General features: G+C 49.1%; 2 long non-coding RNA genes across 2 annotated transcripts; both read left to right on the top strand.

The window, feature by feature from the left end:
* The first annotated feature begins 5,988 nt into the window (after positions 1–5,988).
* Positions 5,989–8,672, top strand: LOC119877213. Its single transcript, XR_005372887.1, has 2 exons — positions 5,989–6,678; positions 7,879–8,672. It is a non-coding gene; the product is annotated as an uncharacterized LOC119877213 (long non-coding RNA).
* A 2,008-nt stretch (positions 8,673–10,680) lies between these two features.
* LOC106559934 lies at positions 10,681–13,790 on the top strand. Its single transcript, XR_005372888.1, has 3 exons — positions 10,681–11,260; positions 11,969–12,056; positions 12,807–13,790. It is a non-coding gene; the product is annotated as an uncharacterized LOC106559934 (long non-coding RNA).
* The last annotated feature ends 4,790 nt before the right edge of the window (positions 13,791–18,580 follow it).

Here is an 18,580-nt window from a genome sequence, read left to right on the forward strand (position 1 = left end):
TATGTTCTTCTAACCGCAGATCAGGAGAGCTCACCACCCCAACAACAGCGGGATGTATGTTCTTTCCAAGAGGACAGGAGACAGTCCTCAAGGCAAAAAAACAAAACCCAAAACAAAACAAAACAAAATCTGAGCCATAAGAGAAGTCTCGAAAAACATAAAAGGATTCAAATCATGCAAAGTGTGTTCTGTGACCGCAACAGGAGTAAATCAGAAACCAGTGACAAAGTCAGGATCTGGAAAACCCCACATATTTGGGAAACACATGCCACACGTCTAAACAGGCCAGGAGTAAAATAAGAAGTCAAAACGGAAATTAGAAAATGTTTTGAATTGAATAAAAATGAATACACACGGTACCAATTGTATGGGAAGCTAGTAGGTCAGCCTGAGGACAGAAAGCCCTAAAGAGCCGTCCCCGGCAGGAGAGAAGCAAGGTCTCCACGTGGTCGCTTGTTTCCAGTTTAAGAAACTCGCGCAAGGAATGCAAAGTAAACCCAAAGTAAGCAGATGAAATAATAAAAAGCAGAGCAGTGACGGGTCCAGGCTTCCCTCCTCGCCTCCAAGTCTGGCTGGGGCGGCTCTGCGAGCACAGGGCCTGGAGAGAGGGGAGGCCTCTGCGTCCCAGGGCTCTGGACCCCCTGGCCTAGAAGCATGAGGGGCCCGCAGACACCCCAGGAGCTGGGCACTGTTGGACGCAGTCAGGCCTGGAGAGGGCGACGTTAAAGTTCTGAATGAGAACAAGGACACAGTGATCCCCAGTGACACCTCCGGGGTACTCGTGGGGACCCGGGGAAGGTATTTTATGGGGGAGAGATACCAAACGCTTCAGCCACAGGGTGAAGGGCCGCCCGCCTCTCCGCAGGATGCCCGCTGTTGCCTCTGGGGCCTCTGGCTCTGTCCTGAGGAGGGTCCGACCCGTGTGGCTCCCGAGAGTGGGAGCTAAGGCACTGGGGTCGGGGAGGGAGCCAGCTTTGCGGAGCAGCAGGCCGACAGCTGCTGCAGATCCAAGTTCAACCGAGTAAGTTTGAAGATCTAATTGGCTTTATTAAATGATTCGTGAATCAGGGAGCAAGGAGGGGAGAGCTCTGATGAGCTCAATGAAAGAAAGGTGGTTACAGGCAGCAAGTGGGCATCCCACAGATGCCTCTTTTTTTTTTTTTTTTTTTTTTACAAAATAAAACAAAACAACCCTATTTATTTATTTAGCAAAGAATGCACCGTTTAGGCAAGGTTGCCTTGCAAAGAGGAGCAGAACGGGTGTCTGGGTACACTTCTCACTATTGACCTGGAAACTCCATGGGGCTGGTTAATCGTTGCCTTCCTGGGGCTTGAAACTGTGGCTCGGTTAGGTATTAACTATTGCTTTCCTGACTTGGGGCCTTGACCTAAGGGACACAATCTGGGACCTGGGGTTTGCTTTTTCACACAGTGTAGTCGTCCTCGGCCACTGGGAGTGGGCCCTGATGGCATCACAGGTGCCCGGGGACCCGGAAGCTTGTTCTCTCCGGAAACCAGTTTCCAGAACCTGCTCTTGGCTCTGCTAAGAGCAAAGGAGAAGCCCCCAGCGACAGCAGGACATCTCCTCTGTCCTGCGACTGTCCTACCTGGGACTGTGGGACCCAGTAAGGCTAGAGCACACTTGGGAGAAAATATTTCGACTCTAACTCATGGGACTCGATTGGTCATGCCGGCTGCCTCTTCTGGAACTCCTCACATCCCGGTGCCTGCTCTGGGACTCCTTCATGTTTTCCTTTCTTTCTTTTAAAAATTATTTTATTTATTGGGATCCCTGGGTGGCGCAGCGGTTTGGCGCCTGCCTTTGGCCCAGGGCGCGATCCTGGAGACCCGGGATCGAATCCCACGTCGGGCTCCCGGTGCATGGAGCCTGCTTCTCCCTCTGCCTGTGTCTCTGCCTCTCTCTCTCTCTCTCTCTCTCTGTGACTATCATAAATAAATAAAAATTAAAAAAAAAATAAAATAAAATCTTAAAAAAAAAATTATTTTATTTATTGACTCATGAGACAGACACACAGAGAGAGGCAGAGACATGGGTAGAGGGAGACGCAGGCTCTGTGCAGGGAGCCCGACGCGGGACTCGATCCCAGGACCTGAGGTCACGACCTGAGCCGAAGGCAGATGCCCAACCGCTGAGCCCCCCGGGGGCCCTCTTCACATTTTCTCTCCAGCTTTTCCTCCTGGATAGAGGTGCCCCGGGTTCACGGCTTTGTCGGAGCGGCTACACCTCCGTAGCCTGGCCACACACTCAGGTGCTACCTGGATGGACTCTTCCGGCATCTTCTCTCTTGATCCAACAGAAACGTGCCACGGTTGCCTACCACGTGCAGGGCTTGCGGTAGGAGGGGGAGACAGAGGGGAACGGGGAGCCTCCGCCCCTGCCGCCAAGAAGCGGGAAGGGGGTCTTCGGGAGGCCTCCCGGCGGCTCGGGGTTAGAGACCCACAGAGAGCCCGCGTGTTGGCCGAGCCGAGGCCCGGACCTTCCCATGTGGCTTTGGCGCGGAGCTGGATGTCGCCTTGCCCATACACACGGCCCTGCAGGATGAATCTGAAAGTCCCTTTTTAAATTGTCCCAGCGTGAAGGGAGCCGAGATGGGGGCCGTCCTGGGGGTGGGAGGTGCCGGGGCGAGGAGGGCCTGGCGCTGCGCGGGAGGCACAGGCCCCGGTGCCAGTGTCCCTCCCGCCCCCCCCTTCCCCCCCAGCCGCCTGCCGCGCCCGGAGCAGCTTCTGGAAGCTGGTTTCTGGAGACAGCAGGCCTCATGGTGTGCTAACCTTCTGAAAATGGAGTTTAGAAGCCAGGGGCTTAGCCGAGGGGCCGAGTCAGAGCGCAGGAGCTGAGGCCGCTAGAAACCCAGGTCCACAGTCAGGGGGCAGGGGCAGGCCTCCAGGTGAAGGCCTGGGGGCGGGGGGGTGGGGGGAGCCCGCACCCCACAGTGGCCCGCCGTGCCCTGGTCTGTGCCCGGATTCTGCTGTGACCACAAGCCCGTGCGCCCTGCCACCTGCCTGGGCTGCCCTCCCCCCCATCCGGGACCGGTGTGGGGTTGCGCCCCTCGCTTAGGTTCCCACTCCAGGGTGGGGTGGGGGGTGTGGGAATCAGCAGTCGCCTACTGGTAAAACCCAAACAAAACCGAGTCTGCGAGTGGCGTCCTCTGACCCATGGTCACTGCAGCCAGCCCCCCACCCCGGGGTCCTGGAGGCACTCCCGCCCCCCGCCCAGTCACTGGGGCTCCCACCCGCCCCCCCGGGGCTCCCTGGCAGGTGCAACCCACACCTGCTGGAGGAGTGTGCAGGGACCGCAGAGGAGCAACCTCGGGGGGGAGGGGCGCGTGAGCGTGGAGGTGGGCATCGCGCCTCCCGGGAGCCCTGGGCCCTGTTTTCCTGGAGGATTCGCAGGCCGCCTCCACGGGATCATGTCATACCCCTTGGCATCTCCCGGGACCTCCACTTCCTTCCCACCACGCTCTCTTCCCTTAAGACCTTGCTCATCCCTGTGCTCCAGCCTCTCCATTAGCCTGTCTGGGTCCCTGGGGAGCCCCCCTTCATGTTGAGGAGGGGAGGGGCTGCTCCTGAGGCCCCCGCTGGCCACCCAGGGTCACCCAGGGCCACCCAGGGCCCTGTTCCAGCCACCCTGCGCTCCTGTCCCCATCACCGATTTCTCTCTGTGCCTGATGGCTCCCAGCTCCAAGCCAACGTACGGAATGTGGTCCATTTAAGGGCCGTCTTGGGGCCCCTTACCCCCTGGGCTTCACCCCTTGTTTCCTGGCCTCCCTCACAGCCAACCTGCTTGGGAGAGCGCCCGTTCTGCAGACCCAGCCCCGCCTCCCCTCCCTGGGCAGCTCTGGAGCCCACCGCACCCTCTCCTTCCCCGACCGACCGCAGCCAACTGCCCACCAGCAAAGCCAGGTCAGCCCAGGCCTCCACCTCCCATGCAGCCCTCCCTAAAATGTGCACATTTAAAATGCCAAAAATGTAAAGAAGGCATCACGAACAGCAAGGAGGAGTAAGTCACGGCAACCACGCCCCCCAAGCAGTTTGAAAACACTGAGTAGAACTTTAATAGGTTTTATATCTAAACAATACCTTGAAATGTTTCAAATTATTATGATTATTTTTAGATTTTATTTATTGTTAGAGAGAGAGAGAGAGCACACGAGCAGGGGAGGGATGGAAGGAAATCTGACCCCACGCTGAGCGTGGAGCCCGACTTGGAGACTGGATCCCATGGTCCCGAGATCACGGCCGGAGCCACGACCAATAGCTGGACTTAACCGACTGAACCACCCAGGCCAGAGCCTGAAATGTCTCCAAATTATTTTAGACCAGCAGCTAAGTTGCACGTACAGCCCGGAGGGTCCTTGTGCAGTTTAGCTTGTTGCCTAAGAGTAGCACCGGTACCCAAACCTGAGCCCGGGCTGCGCCACGCAGCAACTGAACCCCAGACTTGAGCTGAGGTCCATCAGGTCTTCCCTGCAGTCCCTTCTCCACCCCAGGACCCAGTCTAGACCCCCTCCCTGAGTAGCCTCCTCCATAGCCTCCTCCAATTCGCGAGGGCGTTCCCCAGTATTAGTTACTTAATTAGTTGTATTCATATTAATGATTATTATTTTGTGGTTGCACGTCCCTCCATTCAGGCTTGTCTGATGTTCTCTCATAATGAGATGAAGCCATTTGGGGCAAGAGTACCACGGGCTTCTAGAATTTTTAAGCTGCCCAGTTACCGTGTGACAGACAATATGTACCGAGTTTTATGTTTTAAACATATTAACTTACTTAAAATCCACAAAATCCCTCCTGAAGCAATGATTAACCCCCACCCCCCTGCCCTTCACAGATGAGGAAACAGGACATTAAATCACTAGTGGGGACAGAGCTGGGCCTCGAGCATCGCTCTGGGACTCCAGCTGACACCCAGCCCCGCACAGTGGCTCCCCCAGGACAGATTTGGGGCGTCCGCCACCCCGGGGGCTCCTCCCAGATGCCACTAAGGGTACAGAAGGCACCTGCTGGGGCTCTTCTGCCCGGGGGGCCGCGGCGCCTTTGGGGCACAGGTCTTTGGGAAAAGACAAAATGCTCACTTGACAGACTCATAGGGTCCATCAGAAGTAAACATAAAATTCTGGATGGTGCTATTAGGATGCAATGCTCACTCTTGGCACCTAACTCTCCTCAACTTGGCCCCCTGTTCTGCTTGTGTCTGGATTTATTTTAAGGTAGAAACTATAAACTAGTAAGTTGACAGTGAGTCCGAAATTTTTATTTTTATTTTTATTTTTATTTTTATTTATTTATTTTTTTTGAGTCAAATTTTTGAATTATGAGCAGCTAGATGGAGAACAGTAACAAATAGGACACAATGGCCTAGAGAAAAACAGAGTCTGTTGTCAAAGCTCTCGGTTCTGTACTGTCCTCGAGAGTTAATCATGGTGTGCATGTTACACACAACTTGTTAATAAGGGTTGGGACTTGTTAATAAGTGGAGTGTAGACACTGAGCTGTTCAACCCAACTCCCTTACATCATCATTAATTGCTGTATTTTCTCTTACACACAAGACGCGTTAATGAAGCTTCGCTGTTCTTTTTCTTATATAGAAAACGACTTCACATTCCATTAAATAGTGACCCATGTCAACACTTGGGCTTGTTTCTCACTTTTGAAACATCTTGAACGAGCAACAGTTTCCAGAGAGATATAAGAGGCTGCTGGGGGGCGGGAAGGGGGAGGCTCAGCGAACATTACGGTGCACCTGACGGGGGTAGTGATAGCCAGAGAGTGGCTATCAATGGATCAGTGATACGTGGAGTAACAGAACAGGTGTTCTTCAGTGGTTGGGCCTGGGCCCAGGATTGTTTAACATCTTTATCAATGACCTACCTTGGTGAGACGGAATGGAAAGTATGCTTTGTACACGTGCAGCTGATACAGAGCTAGATGGGAACAAATCGGGCCCCAGAATAGAGGGTTATAATTCAAGTTGACCTCGGCCAATTGTCACTTCCACAATTCAGCAACGTGCATGGATGAAATTCATGAGTTGAGAGAGAGAGCTCTAAGGAGAGTAGAGAGTGTCTTTTTATTCTTCAGTGGTTTGCCAGCTGCTGGGGGATCAGGGGCAGGAACACAGCAGAGCTGGTCACCCGGGAGAGCAGGGGACGTCTTCCGTGTGCAGCCGACGTGGTGATTTCTTAGAAAAAGGAAGAGAGCATTAGTCAAAGGTAATTTCTTAGCTGAACCAGGCTCAGAGACTGGGAAAGGGTTGGAGAGGGAGAGGTGGGTCAAGGCATGGATGACTTGACCCAACAAAGGATACATCTTGAGGTTAGATTGGGAGGCGGGCGGTCCCTCTTGAGAACGATTATACAACAGAGCAATGCTGGGCAAGAAGGCATGACCTTGCAATCCCACATAAAACAAACAACAAAAGCAAGCATAAATCCATAAATGAACTCTTTAAGGTCGTGTAAAGTAAATGCCAGTAGAGATACGAAATTAATTATAAATTCTGAATATGCGGAACCAAGTGCAGGTAAAGTAGAAAAAGCTATAGAGTTATGACTTGTAAGAGAACCCAGGGTCTTGCGTTTGGAGACGGAAGAAAGCCAAAAGTCCTACTACGCTCATCACACTTCCTTTGCAAGCTAAACACAGGGGAAACAAAGAGGTAAGTAAATACAGATGTGTTTGCATAAATAAGGTGTGGGTAGAAGGTGGGATCTCCTGTGCTCTACTGAGCTACCATTCAGGGTTTCATAAACTTCACCTTTTTTTTTTTAAGATTTTTTAATTTTTATTTTTCATGAGACACACACACAGAGAGAGAGAGAGAGAGAGAGAGAGAGACAGAGACACAGGCAGAGGGAGAAGCTGGCTCCATGCAGGGAGCCTGACGTGGGACTTGATCCCGGGACTCCAGGATCACGCCCTGGGCTGAAGGCAGGCGCTAAACCGCTGAGCCACCCAGGGATCCCCCTAAACCTCACCTTTTTAAAGTCCTCCTGAGCCTGCAGTTAAGAACATAGCCCTTGTTGGCCTATGAGTGAGGGAGCAGGAAACCATCAAAAACAATGAACAGAAAATTGGGTTAGCGTGGCGAGCAGAAAAGCTTGGAGTCAGAATTTCCAGAGGCAAGCAACTGGTTTCCCAACCATAAAAGTTGCTAAAGGAGGACAGGGAGTTACTCCCGTAAAGACTTTCTGAAATTCAGGTAAGTTCTGATTTTTATGGCAAGACGCAAACGTGTGCCTACATGACTGTAAAATTAGGCCCTAAGGTTTCAGACCTTTGTGTACGTGTGTTACTGGGTTCTGCCCCCTTGTGTGCCAGTTCTCTGACCACGGTATGCTGCGAAGCGTACACAAGCAGAACCATCCAGAAGGAGGCAAACAGTTATTAGCCATTTGGGCCAGGGTAAAATGTAAATATTTTCTCAGACTCTGACAAAATAGTCATATGAGCAGCTGAGTGTTTCTTCTGCCCCTCGCCCAACAGCAGCGCTCAGTGTGGGAGTTCCTAATTGTCATCATGAAACCAGATGGCAGAAAAGGATGCAACGTGAGACATCGGTTCTCCCGCCAACAGGGTGGGAAGTGGGCTGTGGTCGAGCTCAAGCAGACCTGGATGGATAGAACCATCCCGACGGCCGCCCCGGGCACTGTGACGGGCTTGTCCTGCTGTTGCTGAGTGTGGGGACCTGCCTTCCCGCCCTGAAAATAAAGAGCCTTGCCTTGGTTGTATGATAACATCTGAGTGTCCCCTTTTCTCCCGCTTTCTATGAAGCGGGAAACAAATAGGATGTGGACAGCAGCTGTGGGGGTATTTCCCAGATGGTGCCAACTGATCTACAAAAGCCTTTTGTTTTCAGGTACCCCGCCATCTGACAGGTGTGGATGGCCCAGTGGACTCAACAGTCTGCAAGCTGGTTACCGTCCCCGGTGAAGTTCGTGGCTGGGATCCGTACTGTCTCAAGGGAGAAGGGCGCTCAGTGGAGGGGGTGGGGGGCCACCAGGGGTCGGACAGCTCGGCGTGGGCAGCTGTCCACTTCCCAGGGTCGGAACCCAGAGTTCCCTTTGGTCTGTTTCACAGTGTAAAGGCGATTCCCAAAGTTTCTATCAACTCAGGTGAAAATGCAAAAAGGTATCAGCTCTCAATAGGCTGACAGATGAGCCTTCCATAATTCCCACTCCCCCCTGCATTTGCAACCCCCCTGGGCCTTATTGCCTCCTTCATCACCACCCCCCCTCCCCAAGTTGAAAGGGAGAGAGCATCCACCCAGTAAAAACGTGCCAAATTCCCTCTCCAGTACAGAGGCCACTGAAAGCAGCAGAAAATAATAAAAATAAAACCGAAAAAAAAAAAAAAAAAAAAAAAAAACGGTGTTCTCCTAATCCCCAAATCCCAATGAAAGGAACGAAAAATTGAAAAAGGAAGTTAGGAAGCATTGCTTCCATTTGGAAATTTCTAAAGAATATTAGATTATGGGGGCTCAGTCTGTGAGGTGTCTGACTCTTGATTTCACCTCAGGCGGTGGTCTCAGGGTCACCAGGTGGAGCCCTGTGTGGGACTCTGCACTCAGTGGGTCGTCAGCTTGGGGTGCTCCCTCTCCCTCTGTTCCCCCCCGCTCCCATTTTATTTTAAATAAAATCTTTTAAAAAAGAATATCAGGTGTGTCTTCTTAATGTAATTTCTGTACTTGGATACATCTGATATATTCTAGCCAACTTTAACAAGCAGCTACGGGTTGGAATGGTTGTATTACATTATTTTGACCTTAGCAAAAAAATTTCCATTAGAGAATTTGTGCATGCCATTAGAATCCAAGCTGAAAAAAAAAGAATCCAAGCTGAAATAATATGTTAACATAGACATATGATCACTGCCCAGGTGTCTTGGACATTTAACAAAGTTTTTTACATACAGATTTCTTGCATTGAATTATTTCAGATATATCCATTATGCCTTTTTAATAACTTGGAAGGGCATGGACTATTTGTGTGTATGTACACACACACACACACATAGATATTAAAACAACGCAAAAAAATAAAACAATGCAGCAAAATGTGGTGAGTACTTCTGACGATGGGATTTATGGTGATTTTAAACTTTAAAAAGTTATCATATTGTTTGATATGCACATCATGCATTTGTATCATTTTTTACAAAAATTAAACAGTTGCTTAAAAATTACTTGAAAATATCAACAGCGATTCCGCCTTCTTTGCTTCTTAGTGATGAAACTAAGGGCGTGAGCATATGAAAGAGACATTTTCAAATGATCAGATTGAGGAAACAAGTACGATTCATTCACTCATCCAATCTTCCATTATTTGAAAGTTCATTCATGTGTGGGCGCCCGGGTGGCTCAGTTGATTAAGTGTCCGACTCTTGATTTCAGCTCAGGTCACCATCTCAGAGTTGTGAGATGGAGCCTGGGGTCAGGCCCCACGCTGGGCAGGAAGTCTGCTTGAGATTCTCTGTCTCTTCTTCTGCCCCTCCCTCCATTCTCTCTCCTTCTCTCTCTCAAATAAGTCAATAAATCTTGAAAAATAACAAAAGTTCATTCATGTGTCACATAGTGTGTCCCTTAGATGTCAGAAAATGGGATTGTAGTTGGGGACACCCAGTCAATAATACAGATGGCCCGAATGAATAATGTTCTTCTACAATGTTAATCTTACAAGATCACACAATTGAGTATGACTTCCCGGGTGAGGCTGTACTCTGGGCAAGCACCTCGGTGGAGGTGGTGGGCGTGGGTCAAAGTTTCCATCAGTTGGATACCTTGGGTGAGGCACTTATGTAGCTGCAGGTCCCATCTACAAAATAAGCTAATAAAAATGTCAGTCATGAATCCACTTTAGGAATTACAAGAATTGTTTATATGGATGATTATGTTGTTGAATGAAGAAATCAACAATAAAAATAAACCAAAAAGAAAACCTTGTTTTATGTGAAAGCATATCAGAGAGAGACACTTTGGCTTATGTTATGTGTCCGTCCGATGCAAAGACTGGCAGGCCAGTGTAGTCCAAAAAAAAATAAAGTTATAATGAAGACATGGTTAGAACATATTTATTCTTCTCCTTTACATAAATTTCTATGTGAAGAAGATATTTTCCTGTGAATATCAATCCCTGGAAAAATAGGCAATATTTTATTTTGAAAGTAAAGGGTAAAAAGTCACGCAGATGACTGGTGCCCACCTTCACCTGGTTTCCCCAGCTCCCATCCTCGGGTCCTTACAAATTGGTGGGAACATTTTCCCATGACAGACCTCACTAATTCCCGATTTGGGCGATTGCTTCTCGTTACATAGTAAGGAATTATACATGAGGACTGTTGCCAGTGAGATATCATGATTACATGTTCTCTTCAAATACAAGATGTTAAGGAAATGTGTTTCTGGTGGTTATACGACTGTAAAAGGGTGTTGCTCATTGTAAATTTTTATGACTTTTTAAAACGTAAGCTCTAGGCCACCATGGGGCTCGATCTCATGACCCTGAGATCAAGAGTCACATGCTCTACCCACTAAGCAGGCCAGGCGGCTCCTTTGTGAATTTTTAAGACCAGTTTTTATTGTAGACGTACACTGGTGGGTGACACATATTAAAACTTCGCTCCCTCTCCTTTTTGCTGGAAAGGAATCGGAGAAGATAACAGGACAGAGGATCTCTGGCTTCCCTGCTCCAAGATGTAGTGATTAAACTCCATTCCTCTGGCTCATGTGCAATTTCGGCACATTTCCAAAGAAAAGAGGAATGGATGTGGTTGGATGGACGGGGTTACTCATTAACCACTGGGCTTATACTGCTGTGAAGGGGGAAAAGAGAGAAACATCCCCTGTCGTGCCTCTTGGTTTAGCGGTAGCCGCCGGGCAACGCTTCCTCTCCGGTGCACCCACGGTCACAGGTGTGGCCACCGACACCGTCAGGCCAGCGCCTGCACGTCAGAGATTCGTGCGAGCCGCGCACAACAGCAAGCGCATATGCACTGCCAGTGTCCCTTTCTGGATCTGGTGTTCCCGTGACACGCGATACGGGCTGTCCAGTGGCAGGGCTGTTCACGTTTCAGGTCTGAGCTCCGATAGCACCTTCCAAATAAGGAAGACGATACAGGGTGCGCGTTGTGAAGGCAGGCGTTGAGTTTCAATCCACGAGGAAGAACGTATGGGATCTCTGGTGTCACGTTTGCCTTGGCATCCCTTCCCTTCCGGAAACTTCAGACACTCAGGGACCTGTGCGGTAATTCCTTGTTCAGTGAGCAAATCTTTCTCTGGGGTGGGGTGGCCTCGCGTCGACTTACACGTGCAGGAATGTACGCTAAGTTGTATTTTGTATTTTCTTGGGTTTAAATCTGCTTGCTGTGCATACCGGTGGCAGCAATTTAAGGCAGATAGTGACATGAGTGCATGGCTCTGCAATCCCCTGTCAACTGTAAGAATGAGAACAGAACCGGAAGGCAGACACTGTTTACTGGCAACAGCACAGCATTTGGAGTTAGACACGCAGCTCGTAATTATCAGGGATAGAAACTAGGGCACATCACTGAGGGCTTCTGAGGCTCCTTTTTCCCCGTCTATAAGATGGGACAAAGAATAATGAATGTTGTATAATTATTGCAAAGCAGCAAAATTTGGTAGAATGTAGATCGCCGAACTTATCTAAGCAGCAACTATGTGGCAAGGGGGTGTATACCCTCAGGTACCGCTTAACTGACTGTGGAGGGAAGTCTGAGCAGAAAACTCACGGGGAATCGTGCCAGGAAGGGCATCAGCCATGACTCCGTGGTCTCTGCAAATCTTAGCTCTGTTGTGCATGGATGCTTGAATTTCAGGCTCCTTGAAAACCTTGATCTCAGTTTGGAAGTGATCTCAAAAAGCCATGGTCTCTAAATACTGCCCTATAATACTGCAATTTTATTTTTTTAAGATTTTTTATTTTTATTTTTAGGTAATCTCTACACCCAACAAGGGGCTCAGACTTACACTCCCAACATCAAGAGTTGTATGCTCTACACATCGAGCCAGTCACCATAATTGTATGTATTTTTTATTTTTATATATTAAAATATTTTATTTATTTATTTGAGAGGGAGAGAATGGGGAGAAGGATAGGGATGGTGGTGGTAGGTGAAGGTGCGTGGGGAGAGGAACAAGTTGACTCCACGCCCAGTGTGGAGCCTGATGCAGCGCTCGATTTGACTCCAAGATCGTGACCTAAGCGGAAACGAAGAGTCGGCCACCCAACTGACTGAGCCACCCAGGCATTCCCACACTTCAGTTTTAGAGATTCAATAGCTTTGGTCCAAAAAGGGGGAATTGACTTGCCAAAGTTCTCACTGGTAGTTAGCATCAGGCTAAACCAGAGTCCTGAGCAGTATCCAGGGTGCTGCTGCCACTATGAGGAGCTCCTGGGAGCCTTCAGGTGAGACCCCAGGAGTTTAGAAAATAAATTAACATATAATGGATTAGCCCAAATGTCCACAGAAATTGCCCTAAAGAATGGGCACATCCGAGTGTGTAAGAATCTGGGGCTTGTTATCATCTGTGCAAGAAGAGTTAGTAGAGGCAGCAGTCATGTACTTTGTAGAATTTGGAAGAAGGATGCCCCAGTTAGACTGGGCCAGATTTCCCCAGTTGTGGAGAGGAGGCAGCGTCCTGACCAGCAGGCCCAGGACCCCAGGAAGAACAGTGGCCTCAGGCCAGGCCAGCTCTCTAGCCTTTTGCCTTCAGACTGACGACAGCCTCTGATTCCATTTTTTTCTGGTTACAATTTGTTTTCCATGTAGGCTTTCCAGCAGGAGCGAAAACACCCCTGTTGGTGATGAGTGACGTCTCCTGGGCATCCATACAACTCATCGTCATCGAAGAAGTGGAGATCCAGTTTCTACCTTGCCCCCCTGTGGATTGGGCTGGTGGGAATCATTTTCTCCAAACCAATCAGTGTTGGGCTTACATATAGGCAGAAACTTCCACTTGAGGGTTGATGATAAGGCCCCAGACTGAGATGAAGAGGAGTCTACAGCGGGCAAGGAACCCGGCCGCACAGCTGGCCATCCACGTCCTTCCTGCCGATCCTACCCCTGTGCCCCGGCTAGGCCTCCTTGTGATACCGGGAGTATGGAGGTGGCGCCCTGCCCCCACCGCTCCTGTAGACCCCACGACCCCCATACGGGTGTCCTTGCTGGGCCTCTACAATCAGAACGCTGAACCCCCGGGGAGGGTAAGAAGTGCAGGCAAACCTTAGAAGGGCTGCTGTATGTGACAGGTAGTAGTTCAGTTCGTTTCCCAGACTATCGGGTGACGCTGTGTCATTGGATGGGATGTCGTTTCTCTAAACAGCAGCATGTGGGAAAATTTACTTTGGATTTTGTTCTGCTTGGACCGTGATCCGTAACCATTTTCTGCACCAGCCTGAAACTGGCAGCTCGGGAGGCTTTGCTGTCCAAGTTCCCGCACTCGACCTGCCAGACAGGTTTCCCTGGGCTGGGGGAGTCTGACAAAGACAGCCTTCATCCGTCACCTACAGCAGTTCCACTTAACCACTGTTCATTTCGGTATGACCGCTTCTTGGCAAGAATCCAGGATTCCCTAATTGAATGAAAACTCTGTTTATGAGGTTTCCCAAATGTATCGCATTTATAAAAATTAAAACAAATTGTATTTGAGTCACAAATATGAGCCTCAATTTGACCACAAAGGATATAGCTATTAAAAAAAAAAAAAAGAAAAGAAACCCCTCCCCCACCAAAAAGAAAGAAATCTAGAGGGAAGGAGAGAGCTGGAGTGAGATTTCGAATACTATTTTGCTGTTGTTTCTACTGTTGGCTTAAACTAATGTTTTTATCTCAAGGTGCTACTTCTTTGAGTTAATCCTTTGAGATCAGCTTTGGTTTGTTAACCATTTATTCATTTCCAGTGTATTTATTGAGTGCCTACTATGTTCTAGAATCTTTTCCAGGCACTGGGAACTCTGAGCTAGATCAGAAATCGTTTCTGGGGCAGGGGGTGGGGTGACTGGGTGATGGGCACTGAGGTGGGCACTTGATGGGATGAGCACTGGGTATTATTCTATATGTTGGCAAATTGAACACCAATAAAAAATAAATTTATTAAAAAAAAATCGTTTCTGCTGCAAAGGGCCTTCTGATCCAGTGGGAACTTTCCATAGTTCATCTCTTTAGAATTCTGTTATTCTGTTTAAAAAAAAGAAAAAAAGATAAAAGAGGGTCCCATTCACCTAACAAAACCTTGGTTTCAGTCTACAACTTCTGTTCACCACCTAATTAAGCTCTTTCCTTATTTATGTAAATTTTGTTATGTCTCATACACGATGTCAAGTACACAGTTCTTCAAGTTCGTCATGAGTTTTTATAAATGTGTATACGTTGGGTCAAAATGGAAAATGGATGCATATCCAGCCTTCTAGAAGGCTCCCACACCTTCTCTATCAAAGCATCAGAGGAAACCCTATGTAATCTTTGTGTGGCTTATTTTTTTTTCTTAGATTTTATTTATTTATTTTACAGATAGAGAAAGAGGGAGGGAGTGGCTGAGCAGGGGGAGGACCAGAGAGACAGGAAGAAGCAGACTCCACCCTGAGCGCAGAGTGGGGTGCGGGTCTCGCTCCCACAACCCTGGAATTATGACCTGAGCCGAAACCAAGAGTCCAACGCCCAACTGACTGGGGCACTCAGGTGCCCCGGTGTGTGGCTTCTCTACTGTGCGATTCATCTGTGAGGACACATGTGTCATGTGTGGAGCTGCATGTAGTTGCCATTTGTCCTTTGCGTTGCTCTGCAGTAGTTTGTTATGTGATCACATCATAACGTACTAATATAGTCTGTACTTTCTTTCTGTTTGCTTTGAGAGGGAGGACACGTGCACATGTGAGCGGTGAGGGGGGCGGCGAGGATGAGGGAGGGAGAAAAAGAATCTCAAGCGGGCTCCGCTGTTAGTGTGGAGCCCAACCTGGGTCTTGATCTCATGACCTGAGCTGAAATTGAGAGTCGCATACCTAAGTGACTTGCTCCAATATCTGATCTGTGCTTGATTCACATTTGGGTGGATTTTAGGTTTGGGCTGCTGTGGGTGAAGCTGTTAGGCCCATTCTAACATGTGTTTTTGTGGACATGAGCAGTCATTTCTTAGTGTCACATCTAGGAATATACTTCCTGGGCCACGGAGTTGGCATATGTTCACCTGCAGAAGCTGCCCACAGTTTTCCTAAAAGGCTGTGCCGATTCACGTCCCCACCAGCAGGGTGGGAGAGACCCAAGTGATCCACTCACACTGCACGTGGCATTGTTATATATTTTTTTTAAGATTTTATTTATTTATTCATAGAGACGGAGAGAGAGAGAGAGGCAGAGACACAGGCAGAGGGAGAAGCAGGCACTACACAGAGAGCCTGATGTGGGACTCGATCCCGGGTCTCCAGGATCACGCCCTGGGCTGCAGGCGGCGCTAAACCGCTGCGCCACCGGGGCTGCCCTGTTATTCTTTTAAATTTTAACCATTCTGATATGTTTATGGAGGAGTCTCACTCTAGTTTTAATTGCACTGCTCTGGTGACTCATGCTCCTCACGATTGAATAAGTGGATATTCTGGGCTCTACCTCTGGCCCTTTGAATTTGGTTAATGTGAATCATCATACTTGATCAAATCAGTGCTGGGCTCCCAGCAAAAGTTGAGTTTCTACTTGAAAAGCTGAGGCTAAGACCCCGCACGGGAACAAGGTTGCAGGGGCGAGGTGAGCTCAAGAGGCAGCATGCACATGGCCATGCACCTCCGTCGCGGCGTGATTCTTTGTATTTTCTGGAACGATGCTCGGTGGGTTGAATGTCTGTCCTCTGAGCTCCTTCTTTGTATCGTCCAGCTTCTCTAGCTTGTGCTCCCTGGATCCCGACTCCGTGCAGCCTTCCCTTCTCCAGGCCTCCTTCCCACGGAGGCCCCTCTGCTCTACTGACATTTCACATACAGAACACAGAATGAACGCAGGGAGGCCCAGCCGCCTTTTGCTCCCATTTCTCAGCCTCACTCATCATGGAACACTGATGATGCACCCCCCCTTCAGTTATCCACGAAGCCAGGTTTTCTGATCTCCTCACCCTCTGACCACTCCTTCCCTCATTTCCTTGGTAGCATTTGATTCACTACCCGTTCTTTCACCAGGGAGCCCCCGATTTCTGTCTTTGGCCCTTTTCACCCCATATACCTCCAATCACAGGACAGCCCACCTGTGACTCTGGGTTTCACGTTCGGGCTGACAACCAGTGAATCTACACTGTAACTTAGATCCAGGGATGGTCCCGAAACATCCCGTCTATTGTATAACATTTAACCTCTCTGCAAAGGCAGTCATGCGATGCAGTGCGTATAGTGTAGCTCTGGTTCGTGTTTCACAGGGGAAGTTTCTTCCTGGAAGAAGGGATGCTTCCAATGTGGTCTCATCAAAGCTCTAGGATTTTCTTTTTTTTCTTTTCTTTTCTCTCTCTCTCTCTCTCTTTTTTTTTTTTTTTTAGATTTTACTTATTTATTTGACAGGGAGAGCACAGAGGCAGAGGAAGAGGAGAAGCAGACTCCCTGCTGAGCAGAGGGCCCGATGTGGGGCTTGATCCCAGGACCCTGAGACCATGACCTGAGCCAAAGGTGAACGCTCAGCTGACTGAGCCACTCAGGTGCCCCAAAGCTGTAGGATTTTAACTGGATCTCGACATAGAGGTAGCTTAGGGAAACCGGTAAGAAGGAAGGTCTGAGACCAAAAGGCCATGTGAGTAAAATCAAGGAGGTGAGCATGATCAGGTGTGCCTGAAGACGGCATCTCTGGGTCCAACCACTTTGAGCACAGCCCTCCGTGTAGCCTGTAACACTTCACTGCCATGTGTGGACACCCTTGGCTCTCCTGTCATGGTTCCTTCTGGACCCTGTCTCTCCCCCATAGTGGCTGAATTCTATGTAGGGTCCTCATTTCTTTTCTTCGCACACTGTCTAAGAGGCGGAGGCCACTCAGTCAGATCCTCAGCCTCCTGAGACCCATGCTGTCTGATGGTCCTGGCCTCTGGCTTCGTTCCTTCCCCTGTTTCCATCCCTGCCCCTTGGTGTTGGCTCCTTGAGCTCTCTCTCCCTTCAGTGACTTTGGCCCCTTGGGAATGATTCAGAGACCCATGTCTCTTCCTGGGCCCTCGGATGACTGAGGTAACCCGGCTCCCCATTCAGCCTCACCTTGAGACGCCCTTGCCTTGGCCTGTGCCATCTCTGACTGCCCGCCAGTGCTGGTGGCGAGATAAACAGGAGGGCACTCAATGAGATGGTGGAGTGGCCGGACAATGTGACCCACAGGCAGGCCCTCGGATCCCTGAGTTTGTGCCTCATTCTGGGGAGGGCAGAAGGAAGGGAGTGACACAAGAGGGGCCATGTTCCAACACTGAGGCCAAAGTGCACAGAATGAATAATAAGAGTGAGGGGCTGCTGAGCATCGCTGGTGGGATTGCAGAATGACACTGTGGTTTGATGCTGGTGGGAAGCGAATGGATGTCAGATGTTGGGAAAAAAGAATGAGTTGTCCATTTATAACTTTAGTGACTGAAGATAGAAGAGAAATGAGGAATCTACACAGAACCCTGAGCTTGGCCCTTAGGAGCTAACCTGTAAATACGTTGGCTGAGTCATGTCTATGACGTAGAAGCCTTATTGCTTCCATCTAATCACCGACACAGAAACATTTTCTCACTTACTTCCAGGTCCTCATGGTTTGGATTCTAATATATGTGTACTTTTCAAGATTAAACTTGATTTAAAAAAATTACCTTACCATTAAGCAAATTTGGTTTTTAGCCAAAATATTCACGTTGTGTCTAAGGGGAATAAAGTTTGAAGATGGAGCCTCAGTGACAGCCGTGTGGGACGCTGGGTGGTCACTCTGAGCCTGAGGGGCTCGGGGCTCCTCCCCAGCCCAGTCCATGCAGGACCACCTTTTATGAACTCATACGCTGGGGTTCCAGGCAAGATCTCACTTGAAAGCCCACTTTCTGCTACTGGAAAAACACTTTTAAACAATTAGGTTAGGTTTTTAAAAAATATATTTTTTTCTCTTTAAAGAGAGAGTGGGGAGTGGAGAAGCAGATGGAGAGGGGGAGAGAGAGAGAGAGAGAGAGAGAGAATCTCCAGCAGACTCAACACCTAGTGCGGAGCCCAGCTCGGGGCTCCATCTCACAACCCTGAGATGATGACCTGAACCAAAATTGAAAGTTGGGTGCTGAACTGACTGAGCCACCCCAGTTGCCCCAAAGATTGGACTGGTTTGTGATTACATGTCTACGTTGTAAATGGTGGAACAATGACCAATCTGCTTTTCTGCTTATTTTGTTCTTCTGTACGTTCCTGGACATAGAAACCACATCACTGCTTTCACGGTACTTTATTTGCAGCAACCTTGCCTTTCTCTACACTGAAAGAGAACGATTCAAGCACCCGCCTAAAGTTTGGTTTCTCCTGGAGCGCAAAGGAAGTGTCTGCCTCTGATTCTTCCAGCAGAAAGCAAACAAAAATGGTATCTCTGGG

Source organism: Canis lupus, chromosome 18 (assembly GCF_011100685.1).
Source record: "Canis lupus familiaris isolate Mischka breed German Shepherd chromosome 18, alternate assembly UU_Cfam_GSD_1.0, whole genome shotgun sequence".
NCBI lineage: Eukaryota > Metazoa > Chordata > Mammalia > Carnivora > Canidae > Canis > Canis lupus.